The following is a 17,877-nucleotide window of genomic DNA, read 5'->3' on the forward strand; positions in this document are numbered from 1 at the left end:
CAACCTCGGGCCAGCACAATCGGTCGGCCCTGCCTGCTATTTTTTACTTTACTACTGTGCCAGCCAGCACTTGTCTGACATCTTTCTCTCCTCTCTTTCTATACAGTATCACTCCCTCCATCTGTCAGTTTATCAAAAGGTATGATCGATGTTCCCAGTCCACGCATGGTACGTAGAGCTCAAACTGTATGTAGCGTTCGGCCGTGAATGTGGATTGCTGCTTCAAAAGCAAAACATCTACAGAGCGTAACTCAATCAATAGTGCTTCACACGTGAGATCAAACTAAAGACACTAGAGGCGGTGGAGAGAGAGAACAGAGTGAGTGGCATGCTTCTGATCCCTGCTTTCTTAGAGCTGCTTCACTGACGTGGGTTAATCCTTGAGAGGTTCCACTGGGAACTCTTACGCTCTCCTCCATGGGATGGATTTCAAAGACGCACACGACACAAGTGGGATTTATATGTGAGGGTGCAGGTGACAAGTCGCTGCAGGAATTACTGTAGTCTGTGTGTGTGTGTGTGTGTGTGTGTGTGTGTGTGTGTACATGCATACTCTCTACTCACCAAAGTCTCATCAGGAAACGGTGCTCCATGTCTTCAGGTAGAAACGGCCGGCTGAATAAACTCGCTCTCAATCACTCTGCAGAGAGGAAGAGACAAAGGAGACAAGAAAAACATCAGGGAAGCTGCAACTCCAAGAAAAAGCTCAGATGAGCTGATTTTGTGCAAACACTCCGTACCTGGCAGGAAGCGTTTAACTCTGCCTCGCTTTCATTTCTCTACAGTACGTCCCTCCCTCTGTCATGGGAAAAGCACCCCTCCCCATAAGCTCCGACCTGTGAAATAATCTCTGGCGGTGCCTGAAGATGCAGTGTGGTGGAAAATGTCTGGCTGTGCCTCCTTGGTCCCAAAACAAGAAGATCCTCTGACTGCCTGGCTGACGCTACAGCTCCCCTGCCTGGAGCACTAGGCCCTGCCTGGACCCACAAATAGAGGGATGACAGGGAGGAGGAGAGCGAGAGGTGGAGAGAGAAAGATTTGCAATAGAAAGTGAGGGACGGAAAGAAAGAGAGGCAGAAGAAAGAGAGCGAAAGAGGGGGGAATGACTAAGAGGCTAACAGCTTAATTGAGTGTGTGCTGCATCCAATTACCTCCTAAAGGTAGCAGAATGTGTGAAATCACTTCAGAGAAGGAAAAAAACCCACTGAGGCTTACACAAAAATAACAGTGTGTCACCTGATGTAAGAGCGTTTTTTTTGTGTGTGTGTGTGTGTGTGTGTGTGTGTGTGTGTGTGTGTTTGTACCTGTGTTCATGCCAATGGAGATAATAAGAGAAGAGAAAGAACATTTGTGTTTTCCTCCTTGCTGTATCTGAGTGAGCTGAATGCTAAATGCTACAAAGCTAACAGAGGATGCCACAGGATTCCGCACACTTTATTACCCTTCCATTAGCATTAGTCCAGTGATTACTATTAGCCGTTAGCATTAGCTCCCTGGGCCTTTTTCGTTCTGTCATATTGTGCCTCATTATAGCTAACGCACACTCTCAGCATGTGTTAGTTTGAGGCTCCATGGCAACAGCAGCCAATATACTCTGCAGACTACATTTGCACTGTTTGAATCCATCTACAAGATTACTGGATGCATTCCTACAATTCCCCAATGCCACAACAAGAGCCTGATTTCATTTTAGCAGTGTATCACCTGGTAATTATATTTCACAAAGCAAAATAGAGACGTGTCAAGCACAGTCGCGTTCAGAGACCGAAGGGCATAGTCAGTGATCACAGAGGGGTTTTAATATGCATTGTGTGACATGAGGCGCTGTATCCTTGCCAATCCTACACGGAGGATCTGCCGCTGTCGTTCGTCAAGCAGAGCATGGCAGATGCTCTCGCGAGCTCCCATTGATTTGTCGAGAAGTGTGTATGTGGGTGCATGCGCGGGTGTGATGTGTCGCTAGCTAGCTGCAGAGATAATTAGAACACAACTCTTTTGCTGTCCCTGCAGGCCACTGATCCAGCTGCTTTCATCTAATATAGGTCAGCTGTGACAAAGCCCTCAGCATGGACACTGATCAGCTCTGCTAGCTCTTGCATACACAAAATATGCAGTTAAACTCCTACACAAACACACACGTGGACAAACACTCTCTCACATGTGTGTTGATTGCACATATATGTGGTGCACACATAGGCATACACACTGAAGGCAGTCACAATGAGTGTTTGAGTTCATAAAAAAAAAAACACCCGCTTGTGGCTTCATCTGCCCGCCAGTTTCCAGCTAACTGATGAAAAACACAATTCACAAATAGTGTGTTTGAATGAGTGCAAATGAATGACTTCAACTCAGCATTTCTTGCAGCTAAAACCCCCCAGCATATAACCAGACATAGTCAATGTAAATTCATTCACTTGCTCCATAATCAATACCAGACTGGAAATTGTCTTTAGTTTCTGTGAAGTATGTGTGTATAATACTCTGTGGTGTTAGAATTGCATTGGTACTGGGATATAATGGATCCAAAATTCAAATTCACAACTTGGGGCTGCAATGGAGAGTATCAATCAATTGTTAATAACTGAGACATCATACATAAAATGTTCTTGCTATCTAGTACAAGCTTTTCTAATAAATATGGAAAAAGTGATTTGCATTACTGAAACGTTGGAATATTACTGTACATTTAGGCACCTAAACAAATGCAAATGCACCAAAACATATGTTTTTGAATAAACTGTCTAAAACCTAGCTGTACATAGGCCTACAGCATGGCTGTCTTACAGTATCACATAATATTTAATATCCTATAATGCTTTGAGTTACACAAGGCTTTATAGTTATATGGTATGACAGGCTGTTTGGACTACTTTTCTGAAAATACAAGACTGAGGAATCTCATAATTTTCCGGGCTTTTTGTTTACCAGTGAGTGCCTAGAAATCTTGTTCTGTTACTTGGCTTTTCTGTGAGTTTATCCTTGCTCTTGTTTTTTTTTTTCAGCATTGCTGGAAGAGCAAATTTATTTGAACACTCTGTTCTTTGGCAACAACTGTGGGACTCAAAGTTCTCCTCTGCATAACCTCTAAAAATGCAGTGAGGGCTACAGCGTAGTTAATGGTAAATCCTCAGTATCCTCATAGACATTTCCTGAAATGCATGTACTTCACACACACAAAGTTGCAACGTTTTTTTTTCTCTATACTTCCACACTAACTTTTAGTATCATATGTAGTCCAGCCACTTGTCACCAACGGTCACCTCACTGAGGGTCCCGAGGCCCAGACCGCAGAGCTTGATGGGATGCAAACTGAAGAGCAGCTGGGGTGAAGAGGACCGAGACAAGAGAGGAGAAAAGCAATTATTTTCTGTTTGTTGCCCCTCTATTTCAAGGCAACCTTTATTAAGTGCCACCACTGATATACAGAGTACGACTAAAGAGTGACTGCTTTACCTCCTCAGGTGCTTTGTTCAACCTATTGTATTGATGACCAACTCAACAAAAAGGCATCATTATCTTCTGTCTGCTTTACCACAATGGGCTCACTAATAGGGCAATAATTGGTGCAAATTACAAAGTGAACTAGTAGTGGCATAGCCTTTGGGATGGCTTGATTGAGAGGCCTATGCTACGTCGCATTGCGGGAGATCCATGCATTCTCTTGACTCTAATCACCACTTTTCTTCCTCATTCAGCCTCTCTTTATTTTTTCGCCCTACGCATGCCCGGAGAGTGCAAAGCTAGCAAGCGGGATCATGGGCTTTTAACAACTGCGGCTATTTATGCAAATACAATCAATATTTGATAGTCCCCTTCTCTACCAGCGCTCTCTCTCTCTCCCTCCCTCTCACTTCCTCTCTCCATCTCCCTCTCTAACAAGAGACTGCAGTAGGGGCATTAATTGGGGCCAGACATGCGCGAAGGATTTCCCACAGGGCTGAACAGCAAGGCCAGTTCATACCAGGCCAGAAGAGGACAGGTTTGGCCTGACCACTGCAATCAGGAAACAACGAGAGACCACAGAGACAGCAGCTGCTGCACAGCAATTCACAGCAGCCCTGCTTAACTTTAATAGCTCTATTGAACTATATAGCGGATGAGAATAAATGTTGAATAAATGTATAGTTTGCTACACCCACCCTCCTAAGTTACTGTTGCTACACCTGTTAACCTTTCTGTTCTCGCAGGTCACACATGCAGTTTACAGTGATAAGAGTGGCAGATATAATATTAAAATTCATAATAATTTTTCAAAAATGGGTCCTTCATTTCAGATAGAGGTAGACAAAAGCAGGCTACCCATTTCTAGCCAATGGCTGCTGAGTTGAATGAAATGTCAACAAATTATGCAAACATTAACTCCATTAGTTGGTTGCAAACACTTCTTGTATTATTGTGCTAAAATGTCCCAGGCAAGAAGTCAGCAATGTTGATGATCTATATAGAAGTCATTTCTTGTATTGCAGTGAGCTAGTTAGCCCTATGAGTATGATAAGGAAAAATGTAAATTCATATGTTATTCATTGCACATAACATAACCTGTTCTTTGGCTGCTTAGCTTACATACTTGTTTGCATATGTTCAAAGTTTACGTTTCCACTTTTAACCCTATAAGAGAAAAGGCTTTTATGATGAGTTTGGCATCACATAGTTTACAACAGCCATCGCTGATTCCAAAATGCATTTTAATTTCCACTCATGTTACTTATTTGATCCGATTTCTCCTTTTTAAACATCACATTTTAAGCCCATGGTGATGAAATGTCAGAGCTACATTAATCTGACACCAAACAGGAATAATGTTGACCTTATACATGAAAAAGCTTGTGTCTAGCCCTCGACCACAAAAACTCGTCATAACTTTCAAGTTCGAGCTGAAATGAGAAGATCATTTTAATTCACAGCTGTATTTGACAAATGACTGACGTTGTGATGAACTAGACATAAACCTCAACAAGAGGTGTTTTTCATTGCAGAACCTTTGTAAAAAGCATTGTATACTGTATTCTCAACTTTGGGGCATCTGCTAAACCCAAAGAATCTGAAGGCTTAGTTCCGTTTGCAAACCACTGTCCTACATTTAGGACATAGCCCATAGATTCTTATTAACTTCTTGGGGATTTCCGCAGGATTAGATTCAGACAACCCAAGCAACTTCCTTAACACCAGCCATTTCCAATTAGATCCTATTAACAGAACACTGACTTCAGCTCTGCAAACACCCTATAGGGGATTTCTGTCAGCTTAACAGAGGGGGAAAAGTTTAATAACAGTTGCATGTATTCCTTCCATATAGCTAGTATATAATATTTTACTTTTATACATTTCAGCATACCATGAAGTTGCAGGATAACCCCCACATGTCTTTGAGTAAAGCATATAGTTAAGTATCATACCCATCATACATTCTGTAAGGATCATGCTAATAACATCTCTAGGAGATCATGTGTTCTGTGAAGAGGCACCCTACTGAAAAGAGCTGTTTTAAGCTGCAAGTGAGCTGACAGAGCTTTAGAGACTGTATGGGTCAGGCTTTCTCAGAGAGAGAGAAGAAAAATAGCAAGATATGGAGAGAACAGAGCAAGGAAAGGATGAATGCATGGTTTTCCCTGAAGATCTGTGAGAGCAGATCCAGATGTAGCAGATGGATAAAGAAAAGCAAAAAGGAACGATGCTTGAGAGGAAATGTTAACAGAAAGATGTGTGAATGGTAAACTTTGAGAGGTTGCTAAAATGAACAGAAAGTTATTCTATTTGCCGCTTTCTCATAGAGTTCAGTCCAAGGGCTCGGTCACGCCAGCATTTATAAAACCAAAATCAATGAATTTCAATGCGATTTCTACAACTAGTAGATTTGCTAGCAGCACTTGTGGCAGCAAAATAAATTTGTGCAGTGCTGTCAGATAGAAATTTAACTTTGGTGAAGTCTGGCACACACATTTGTGCCCTTGTCCAAACTGCAAACCATTTGGACAGTGCTGACCTTTAAGAGAACTAGAGAGTCAAAAATAGAGGAAGTTATCATAGTTACTGTGAGTAAAAACTGCTCCACAAAAGTGATGTGTCATGGTTTGCAGCCAACCACGCCACATAAGAGAGCATGAGATGAGCCATAGAGCGGTGGATGGTACAAACAGAATTAACTGGGTTAACTTAATGTCCAGGTAAGGATCAAGACTTAAGCCTGATTTAAAGTCAGATTAAAGATTAAAGACAAAAGGAGTTAACAGGTTTTGATTTACAGTTCATCCTCAGTTCTCCTGTTGACAGCATCACGGCAACAACAGAAGGATGTATCGTACGTGATCAGATCGTATCATGCCTTAAATTTTAGGACTCACAGTGACTCTTTCATTAACATGGTGATAGGAGGGCCAAAGGGAATATCCGCCTTGTCTCAATACAGAATATGAGACTATTCTATGCAGTCCTTATATTAATGTTGTTTTGATCTGTGATAGATAGCAATGATCATGGTGAAGGTTCGCAGTGGCTTTGTTAGATGTGTGTATCTGGATTGAAGAAGATACTTGATCCTTTTCTTGACTTGCTGTCAGGTTGAAAATGTTGTCTTTATAAGAGGATACATGGGGAGGACACCTTGAACCACAATGAAATGCTAGTAGTGTCAAAAACAAAATTTGCAAAGTTATTTGCTGTTGCACACTGCCCTCAAATTGTTCCTTTTTCTATGCTTTCAAACTTTTTGCACAAAACCAAGGTTGCATTAAATGTATGACATCAGCACCAGTGGACAACTTCACTGTGTTGGCCTCTACACGACCTTTTGCAACATCAGGACTGTCACCTTGCCAATTCCTCTCTACATGAGCAGCTGGACAACGATCTTGTTAGCAGACACACACACACACACACACACACACACACACACACACACACACACACACACACACACACACACACACACACACACACACAGGCAACTGGATGCAAAACGAGCACCCCCATCTCTTGTCTTAATGGGTTTTAGACTCTGTTCTGACTGTACACAAATCAAATGAATTTACCAGCTCGAGGCATGCCTGCAGACACACTGCACATTAGAGTGAGGTGGTAGTGATATGGTGCTCTTAAGCTGGCACAGAAGTGCATACATAAATCAGAGGGAGCACTGCTGAGTTGAACAAGAGGAGGTAAACGAAGAGAAGGGCACAGAGTGGTTGAAAGGAAGGTAAAAAGTGCTAGAAGGACACAAGGGGAAAGGTTGAGATGGATCAAAGAAATGAAAAGCTATAGCAGAAAAAAGATGGGACAAAAGTCTTCTTATTGCTTCACTGGGCTTCATACAAGTGAACCATGTGTTATTGTTACATCTGTGCTGTATGTGCTGTAATTGTGTATGCATGTGCTTAAATGCATGCATATGTGTATGTGTGTGCACAGACACAGCTGTGCTTTGCTTCACGGTCATGTATCTTTATGGGTGCACCCACACACACACACATACATATTCTCTGTGGTCAGGGCAAAACACTTAGAGCCCAGCTCTCTTTCCAGTGCTCACCTGACAGCTCACCATTTTTCATAGCATTTCTACTGCTCTCTCTCTCTTTCTCTCTCCCTTGGCTCTTAAGGATCCCTCGGTTCTCATTAGGTGGTTCCTTGGCAGCAGCTGCATACAGTAAAAGAGTGTTTCCTCTTCCTTCACTGTCTCTCAATCAATCAACCTCTCACCCTTTCCTGCTCACTCCTCTTACCCTCTTGCACCCTTCCACTTGTACAGCGTAAACCTCTCTCTTCTCCTTCATCTTTCCTCAAACTATGCCCCACCTTTTCATTTACAGCTATTCCTCTATCCTTTCCTTATTTTCTCTAAATTGCTCGGCTCTTCCAGGACATGGTAATATAGGATGATGAGGAACAACAGAGCAAAAAAAGACAACAACAGAGCAGAAACAATGACCTGAAAACAAATTTGCAGAGTTCAACGTGGCCCAATATTACCTCCCGTTATTTGCTAGTCACAGGCGGGCAATTTGCAGAATGACTAAAGTTATGATTAATTCATTCCACTGCTGCTGGTGAATATAGCGGTAGCAATGATGCCCCAGAGCATCCAAACAATCAGTATCTTTCTCATTATTCTCAGTCAGACCTGCGAAAGATTTGGTGTATGTGTGGGTGTTAGAGCATATTCGAAATGTATGCACACGCGTGTGTGGATCTCTAAATGTAATTTTTCGTCCATGTCCCTTCACCCGAAACCCAATTCCAAGCTTGCTAATGCATTATGGATCATTAGACAAATATACTGACGGCGCGCTGATTACCGAAATGAATGATGCATGCTGTTTGCCCCATTGTGTGAGCATAAATGTGTGCACTTGCAATTGTGTGCGTTCAGATGCACACAGAGAGGTCATTTAAGAGAGATAGACTTAAGGCAATAAATAGGATGTCCATTACTGGGAGACTATTGGTAATATGACACAGAGGTTACAGCTAGGGTTTACAGCGTCATCCTAAACCCTGTCATCAGGTTCAACTCAAGGTCACCTGCAGTTTAACACTGAGAGTGAGTCCTACTTATTGCACCAACATGTCTAGCTTCAATTTTAACATAAACTTCAATTCTTGATCTTGGATGCTTTGAAAGTGCTCCACAGATGAATTGAGCCATTCTTTTTGCTTTCAACTATTACTTTTTATTTATTCATTATAATATCTTTTTATTATTGTAAATGTATTTTAAACATAAAAACTTTATAATAACAGCCCCTTTTGTTGAATCCTGAATGGAACCAGTTCAAGAACCAGAGATAATCTGATGGAAAGGGGGTACTCCTGGTCCACACTTCTCTCCCCAATAGTTCCCTTTTGGAGCCACGATTGCAGTGTTTTTGAAACATTCATTTTACCTCCACTTACTATCTTGCCATATACTTTAGCTTGTAACTAATCATGGATATTAGTTTGTGCTACGTGCATGAACGTTACTACTTAGCAGGTTGATACTGAAAAAGGAATATTAAAGGAAAAGCAAAACTTATTTTAAATTAGGCCTTCCAATTCCAGTATTTCATAAGTGTTATATATTTTGATATCTATGTTTTTGTCAGATTTCTTATAAAATATTTTCAACATTCCAACTTGAAATTAAAATTTAAAATGCTTTCAGTGAACGTCCACTGATTTCAACTGCTTTTGACTCTTACACTTCAAAAGACGCTTCAAAACCTTTCAGTGTTTCAACTTCAACTGAGACTTTAACAGCTTTATGTGCTTCAGTTTAAACTGCAGCTGCCATTCAGATTAAGATATTTTAACCTATTAACAGCGTTGTGTGATAAAAAAAAGGTTTCCTTTTCTAGTGTTTCTCATGTGTCATCGTTGTATTAAAACAAGTGGGTCCTCTATGTTGGCCCCATTTGTAACTCTGAGATAAAAGGACACCTTCATGAGCATCCATTTTGGATAATTTCAGCTGTTTTTTACACTTTTTATTGAACAAGCCAATTGATTTTAAACCCTTGCAACATTTTCAAGAGTGCTTTTCCACCAAAGAGCTTTAGCCGTTTCAGATTTTCTCTCAATTGTCCCATATGCAGTGTTTCACCTGCCTACCCATCTCTATTACACCTCTGTTCTGATCTCTGAATATATATCTGCTTTAATACGAAATCCCAATTAACTGTCTGACAATGGTGACATTGCTTTTCCACACCTCACTTTATCTGACACTGATGAGTTCAGCCAATCAGAAATGCAGATTTCCACAGGGGGAGGACTGGGGTGAATGAATCAGAGCAAAGTGTAGGGGTCAAGTAAGGTCACAGATGATGTCATGGTGGAACGAGCCTCTTCAAGTGAAGTCATCAAAGCTTCATTATTCCTTTCACTCAGGTCCGCTCGGGCAAATTAGCTCCACCACTCAGGTGCGTGTGTGTGTGTGTGTGTGTGTGTGTGTGTAGTTGTGTGTGTGTGTGTGTGTGTTTCAAGGTCTAATTTGTGCCAGTGACCAGTGTGAGTGCAAACTGAGCTGGCTTTTGTGTGCATGCGTGTGTGTACTTGCACACAGGTGCTAATTGAGTTTAAAATTCAGCCATTCATCAAAAAGTGCACCATCAAACAGCCCCGTTACAATGGCAAGTATTGAGGAGGAGGCAGAGAGACACAGAGGAAGAGGGAGGAAGGAAAGCATCAAAAAAGAATAAGAAAATATATTACCTTCTTTGAGCTATTCTCACTATTTACATTTGATACATCTTTTCCATTTAAGTGAGAGACAGCGAGAGAAAAAGTGATGATAAATAAAGTTTATTTATCTTTAAATCGTCATCAAACTGTCGTTGTGCGTGCCAGTGGAACCACTGGGCGTAACATTCGTCACGGACTGGCTGCCTCCGCTGCGATTTGCATATTCCTGTTTGCATAATGTGCATAGGTGTGTGCGTCTAATTACAGTATAACGAGCATTAAAATTGATTGCTTGCGTATCTCTTCTGTTTGGGGAGTCGGTCTTGATCTAAACAGTCATTTGCAGTGTGAGCGTGAGTGCATGTGTCTGTGTTTATTTGCATGGTTTGTAAAAGCAAGTGACCCTGTGACCTTAAAGTAAGAGAGGGAGGAGAAAAGTCAGTGATTCACACACAGACAGAAACACACACACGCACAAACACAAACACAAACATACACACACACACACACACACACACACACACACACACACACACACACACACACACAGAAAAACCACACACTGAGTGTCATATTGGGTTAATACATTGCTTTTGCAGATTGAAGATTCACCTTATCAGGGGAGCATGTAAAACACTCCATCACATGGAGCTTTGCTAAAGGCCAGCACTGTCACAGCTGCTTTCGTAGTTTCTAGGTAACTGCTGCATGTATTTGCCACATACATACACACCCACATAACCTGCATGGACACTCTTCCAGCAAGGCGTGGAAATAAAAACAACCAGTGCATCTTTCTCGCACATCGTCGCCTTTCCCCTGATAATCAATGCTGCATGTTTGTTCAAGTGCGTGTGAAAGATAAACGCAAAATAAATGCAACAAACTGCCCCTTATGTCTGCATATACACGTTGACTTATGTAAAACACAACTGCGACAAAACCTCATTTGGAAACTATGCTTTTCTGACATGTGTATATTCAGCTTCAACCAATTAGCAGGGAAAAAGCTGCAAAGACTGGAATTGCACTTTAGATGCCAAACAGACCTACGAGCACACCTAGCAGAGAGAGAAAGAAAGAGAGGAGACAACTAGACACTAATTAGCGGATGGGAGCAAAGCGGTGCTAAGAGTTTTGACAATGAGGAATGTCGTCATTCCGAATCTTCCTTTCTCCCTCCTCTTCCATCCCGTCCCTCTCATTAATTGGCTGTCACGCTTGTGAGCGTCTTGATGTATGTCTGGTATGTGTGAGCGTGCGTGTGGTGATTGTCAACATCAGACCGCAGAGGGCTGTGGTTGCCCCCGGCGATGAGTGGCCACATCATTAGAGGGAGGTGATTATCTTATTCCGTGTGATGATGCTGACTACACTGGTCACCTACACACACACACACACACACACACACACACACACACACACACACACACACACACACACACACACACTCTGTCTTTCTCTTTATTTATCAGTTTCTTTCCCTCTGTTTCCATCAGTCTGTCAAATTGACAACTTTTTGTCCTTCCCGGCTTTCTAACTTTGCTGCCCCTCACATTATACCCACGCTTGAACACACACAACAGGTTGAGGAGTCAGGCAAAAACGGCAATGAGTGGAAGAATGTGGAAAATGCCACCCAAGTGATAATGAAGGAAAGAAATGCCAATGTGTGTGTGCACTAGCTAACTGCCCCTATGTGTGTATGTGTCAGAAAGTTACTGAAACCTCATACAGAGAAAAGAACAGAAATTAAAAAAAAGTTAAAAAGAGAGGTAACTCATTTTCTTTCCTACTGAGATTCATTTATGGGCTGTGCTATGCCATCTTTACTGCTTGGCTTGTAGCCCTTAAGCAATACAGGGATTAGCGTAAAATTTGTTCTGTGAAGCTCCTGCTGTACTATGTGGCTGTGATCTGAAAGAATCTATCTCAGTGCATTAAGACCTGAGGGAGAGCTCTGTTAGGAGAGAGGAAAAACAAAGAGATGAGGGTGTTCAGTAAAAACAGTTGCAACAGGATTCGGCCTATTAAGAGACGGCGTAAGATCTCTTTCAGTCTTTGCAGGATGTCAAAGGGTGAGTGGATTAAAAAGCATTGCTTACATGTTACCTGGCAACTTGGGAAAGCGGCACAACTCGCTTTAGCCATTACATTATGTTTTAGAGAGTGGATTTTATGTTGATTAATTTGCTGTATAATCATTTGCTGCTATTATGCAGAGGCTGACTGAGGGCATATTTTCTGTCTGACACTGCTTGATACTAGATCTGTCTCCAACCTTGTTACTTTGTAACATTGAAGCAGCTTCCTCTGTTCATGAAGTCATTTTCTACCCATTGCCTGTTTTCTGTTTTTCATACCATTAATTACATGCTTCTTCAGGAATGACAGATAGTGTGAAAGGTGATACGAGAGATAAAAACACTTCACTATTTTCATTTGCATTTTAATCTCAAACAAATGTGGCTGTAATCTGTACTGAAAAAAATGATTTTAATTTACTGTATCTTTTTTGGTTTGTGAGTTGGTTGTGATTTTGTAATTTAGTTCTTATTTTGTTATTTGGATTTAAGATAGAAATAGATATTTGTCATAGGTTAGCCAATTTTTTACATTACTTTTTGTGTACAGGTAAACAGACAAGATACAGTGTGCTAATTAGTTAGCTTTAGAGGCTTTTGCAGATAGCCAGGCTAAATGTTTGCCCCTTCTTCCAGTCTTTATGCTAAGATAACCTAATCACCTATACTGCCTAACATGAGAGTGACAAGAAAGAGAATATTTCCCAAAATCCACAAAAATTTCCTTTAAATACTGTACCCCTTTATTCTGTGTTAGACAAGAAATGTGACAAACAGAAAGTAAATTGTGTGAGCAAGGACATACACTATATCAAGTGAATTAGTTACTCACTGAAATGTGGAGATTCAGTATTTCACCAAATCCCCCACTGTTGGTAAAAGAGTCAAAACTAGATTTATAAATTCTGAAAGCTGAGTAGTTAGCTTGGCTCACTTTACATACAATCCAGTAAGATTAGCCTGTAAAAGGAGGTGGGAATGTATGTTGGATTTAAATAGTAAGGTAATACAATAGATGTGGGCTAGCACACCAAAGAAAGAAACACAACATGTAGGTGATGTGTTGTAAACATGTGAATTCAACAGCCTGTAGAGAAACAGCATGATGCTTCTATGGTAAATTGCTCTATTCATACTGAAAAATATGTCTTGACTGGCATGTGAAGCCGGCATGTAACAGCTTGCCTTTCGGACCACGAGCAGGTTATGGAAACACGAACCGGTCTGATGTGCAGTGGAACTAGCAGGGTGCTGAAGATTTGAACAACTGTTTTGGCACTCTCAGTCTCTTCCTGCGATGCTGTTTCTCATTATCTTCCTGTGTTAATCCTGAGATCTGCTCATTAAACAGAGCCAGAACATCCACACACTGTCAGCATCTCCACAGGAATAAAGTGCCAACGCACAGGGAAGTGTTCACATACAAAGAGACACACACCATATCTCTTTCCCTTCTCCTTATGTGTCACTCACATCATGGAGCCATTTCTGGTTCCATCACACGCTGACACACTTTAGATTTCCATTATTATGACATGCAGCATTTCACTAATCAATTTTTCATATTTGACAGTCTCCATGCATATGCTGAAGACCAGGATTTTCACAGCTATTCACGTTGGCCTGTCAAGCCAGCGCATGTGTGTATGTTTGTGACCATGCTCGTGAGAGTCTGTTTTTGTGTGTGTTGGAATCTGTTTGGGATATGAATTATCCTCGCCCCCTGCCCAAAAATATAAACAAATACATCATGTATGTTTGGCCAAAGAAAGCTGTCAGACCTGATCTCTGTCCGTGCCAGCCGTGTGCATCTGCGCATGTTGCTGCTTATTTTAAATTCATTAATTTCTCATTCTCTGGCAAAGCTTCCTTGGAACAGTTTGCTACAAAAATGACTGTGTATACTGTAGAAACCATTTCACATGAGATGCAGCCTTGCATAACATTAGAGCAGTTTTGCTTTGCTGCCCATCCCCACACATTCCCTCCTAGTCCACTCGGAGCACTCAGTGACATCCATATTGCATGATATAGTGCTGGGTACTAGTCACACAAACATGCATACAACCTCTCATGAAACACATACACAAACATGCATACAATGCATATAAAGAATGCATGCGTACACACACAGTGCTCGTTATGAAGTATGAGTTCATGAGTTCAGGCCTCGGAGCCTCCAGCCCACATAGCACCTCTTCTTCTTCTTGTAGTTTTATTAATTCATCGAATGAGAGCTGTGCACTGCAAGCCTCAGAAACCGTAATTTACCATGCACAGCGCTAACAGCCAGAGTATAGTTACATTTCCCCCTGCTGTCACATGACAACAAAGCCAGCAGCTCAGCTATTTTTGATCTGATGAAGAGCGCGAGAGAAGAACGCTTCAGACAGAGTCAGGGAGAGAAATTGCCTAAACTCAGCGTGCCTCTGAGGTTCATCAGCTAGTAGAAAAGATGGAGGTTAAATGAAGGAGGAGAGAATGATTGCCAGCTGTAGGGGAAGAAAGGCCAAGTGGTTAACAGAGGATTAAAAAAAACCCAGCATGTGGCATATCACACAAAGTCTCAAAGTATATATTTGAATTATGAAACTTTTCCATTTTTCGGTCTTTCGCACTTTGAGTTAACCTTCTCTGTTTCTGCTCCTTTTTGCTGATTTTCTCTCCTCTCTTTCCCCGAGGTTGTGGGCAGAGCGCCAGCAGAGAGAGAGAGAGAGAGAGAGAGAGAGAGAGAGAGAGAGAGAGAGAGAGAGAGTGTGTTTGTGGGTCCCGGTAGGGTATGTGTAAGCTCAACCTCTAACCCACCCTCGAGAGATCCAGACCATCAAATATGCACATGGAAGCCAGAGCAGCTATATGCTTTTTTGTATAGTGAACTCTGCACCAGGCCCAGTCCTGCTCTCATACATTCGAATGCATTTAAGAGATGAAGTACAGAAATTGGAAGCCCGCTTCCTCCAATTAATGCCCTCTTTTTAATCTCCAATCACAAAAGCTGATGCCTGCCTTAGAACTTTCTCATTCTTGTTGCAGACTTGCCAGATCATGACCCCTCTTCCCTGCCTGCCTTTTTATCGTGTTTTTTTTTTTTTTCCTAGCTTAGCATCAGTGGTTTCCGTTATTTCAACAGTGCAAGTTTCAAGCTGAGACAGGGTTGTTCCTGATGAGATGGGTTCACACAAAATTTCAGAGCGGCTCTCTCAGAAAGCAGGAGCATGATGAGACAAGACTGTGCCTCGCATTTGGTGAGCATGCACTTTAGTTCCAGTCTGTTCACCTGGAAAAGTATGAGACAATGGGACAGAGTCAAATAGGAGAGTAAATCCTAAAATGCCATCCAAAGTCCTCACTCGGGGTGCGGCTTCACACTGTTTCAAAAGGGATTGTTATCGTTCAGCCAGGAAGCATTTGCTGGCAGCTTTGGATGCTGTCAAACACAATGAACTGTAATCCAATGAGCCAGATCTCATCTTGAGGTGTCCTGACACTTTGAAGGTATTTCGATATAATCCTGGACACAATCATGTAGTAATGGGCTCAATCAAGTCCTCTCTTAAAGAAAAATCCACCCCAAAATTGATGGACCTTGCATTGTCGGGCCTATTGTATTGTTTAGCGTTTTACAGAAACTCTATCTTTCAAAATTGTTTACAGAGTTTATAGCTTTGCCATCAAAAGACCAATGACTGGTTGCAGCCTCCATATAACAGCATACAATGTTGTGAACACAAGAGATTATCTGTTCTTTTGGGACTCTCAACTGTTATTTTGCCACAGCTGGATACGTTCTCACATCACTCTAAATTGGGAGCACAAAAAAAAGTAAATTACAACACTTGGAATGTGTTATGTATGTGTTAGGTAAGAGTGTTTTTTGCAAGTATGTACTTTTTGTTTTAAAGTGCCGTACATTAGTGCTTTCATCTGTGCGCCCTTGAATTAAACTTGGTAATGGAAACTTCCTTTTATATAAAGTACGGATTTCGAGTGATGAACATGTAAATCCAAACGTGTCCACTTTAATACAGAATATTGCAGATTCTGATGATCTCCCACATCTAAAATGAATAAAGAGCAGTTACAGTACACATCAGTCTTACACTGTTAAAGCACAAGGTATGCATACTACTAATACTATAAACACATAAAAACCCAATACATGAAGGAAATTAGGAATTTTTCTCCATGAGAGGTGCATGGCTGTAGGGATGGCAATGATCGTCTGTCAGTTGGACCACCACTTTGGTCCAGGCTGAAATATTTCTTGGATATCCTTGAAATTTGGTACAGACATCCATGGTGCCCAGAGGAGGAATTCTATTGATGCTGGTAATCCCGATTTTCTATCTAGCACCAGTTTTTAGTTAAATGCATCAAGAACTATTAGATGGATTACCATGAAATTTGGAACAGATATTAATGTACTCCTCAGGGTGATTTCTAATCTCTTTGGTTATTCCTTAACTTTTTATCTAGCACATCATCAGGCCAGCATTTTAAAATGTCAAACTGTTTAAAATTCCTGCAAAACTAATGAAATTTCCATCAGTCTCAGCTGTACTTTGTGTTTAGTGCTAATTAGCAAATGCTAATATGAACACGCTAACCTAAAATGCCGACTACAGTAACCACTGTGAGCATGTTAGTATGCTGACATTAGCATTTAGCTCAAAGCATCGCTGTACAGCCTCACAGAGGGCGTGTCAGTCACGTACAGAGATAAAGTGGAAGAGCAGGAGAAGGTATAGTGGATGGATATTTAAATAAATATATCCCTGCAAGATGGATAACTGACATTTTCAGGCCATGTGTGGCCGCCCGGAGATGTGGCCTCATAACACAGAGGATCAGATCTCAAAAGTCCCATTGAAATGATGAGTGGAACTAACTCCTGTATTTGTGTGCAAGAGGCTGATGGAGCCATGCAAGGGTGGTCAGAGTGACACACACACACACACACACACACACACACACACACACACACACACACACACACACACACACACACACTTAAGTCCAGTGACATACTCATAGTCTCTAATTAGCACCAATACTTTGTTGCAAAGGGCAAAGCCGTCTGCTGGTTTTTGGGCACGACACTCCTACAATAACCTTCCAGTCATCGGGAGGAGGAAGGGTGAGGGGATGAGAGAGAGAGAGAGAGAGAAAGAGAGAGATTGCATCTCACACACACACACACACACACACACACACACACACACACTATAACAGTGCTCTCATCAGTGCACTCAAAATGGCATTGTGTTATGCTATATATGACTTTCCAAGTGGTAATGGGGTGGCTGTTTACACTTTATATCATTGTCTGTGTGAGACGTCTCTGTTGGACGATATGCAGCAAGCTGGAAACAAATAAAACTCAGATTTACTCTTTGCTCACAGCACATCCCATCATGCTATTCTCTCTTTATCAGTCCCTTTTATTCTCTTAATTATCTCCCTCTCAGATGCGGTATGCAGAAACTTGACCAGTGATTCCTCTCACCTTAGCTAAACTCTCAGAAACAGAGACAAAAACAGAGAAATGAAGCAATCGATGGCAATTGTGTTTAGAGTGGCTGTCGTGGTGTAAAGAGAGAATGGCAGGGCATGTAATAGAGATAGAGAGAGG

General features: G+C 41.5%; 1 protein-coding gene across 2 annotated transcripts in view; it reads right to left on the reverse strand.

The window, feature by feature from the left end:
- Window positions 1–17,877, reverse strand: part of dlgap3 (discs, large (Drosophila) homolog-associated protein 3) — a 108,077-nt gene that overhangs the window by 50,680 nt on the left and 39,520 nt on the right. Inside the window, exons 1-2 of one of the 2 annotated variants that reach the window (XM_051390427.1) lie at window positions 741–1,108; window positions 565–640 (exon numbers count right to left, since the gene is read on the reverse strand). The gene's annotated coding sequence lies outside the window, so the exon portion shown is untranslated. Of the gene's footprint in view, window positions 1–564; window positions 641–740; window positions 1,109–17,877 lie in introns of those variants that run through there. The other variant, XM_051390426.1, reaches the window with a different exon arrangement.

Source organism: Dicentrarchus labrax, unplaced genomic scaffold (genome assembly GCF_905237075.1).
Source record: "Dicentrarchus labrax unplaced genomic scaffold, dlabrax2021, whole genome shotgun sequence".
Classification (NCBI taxonomy): Eukaryota; Metazoa; Chordata; class Actinopteri; family Moronidae; genus Dicentrarchus; species Dicentrarchus labrax.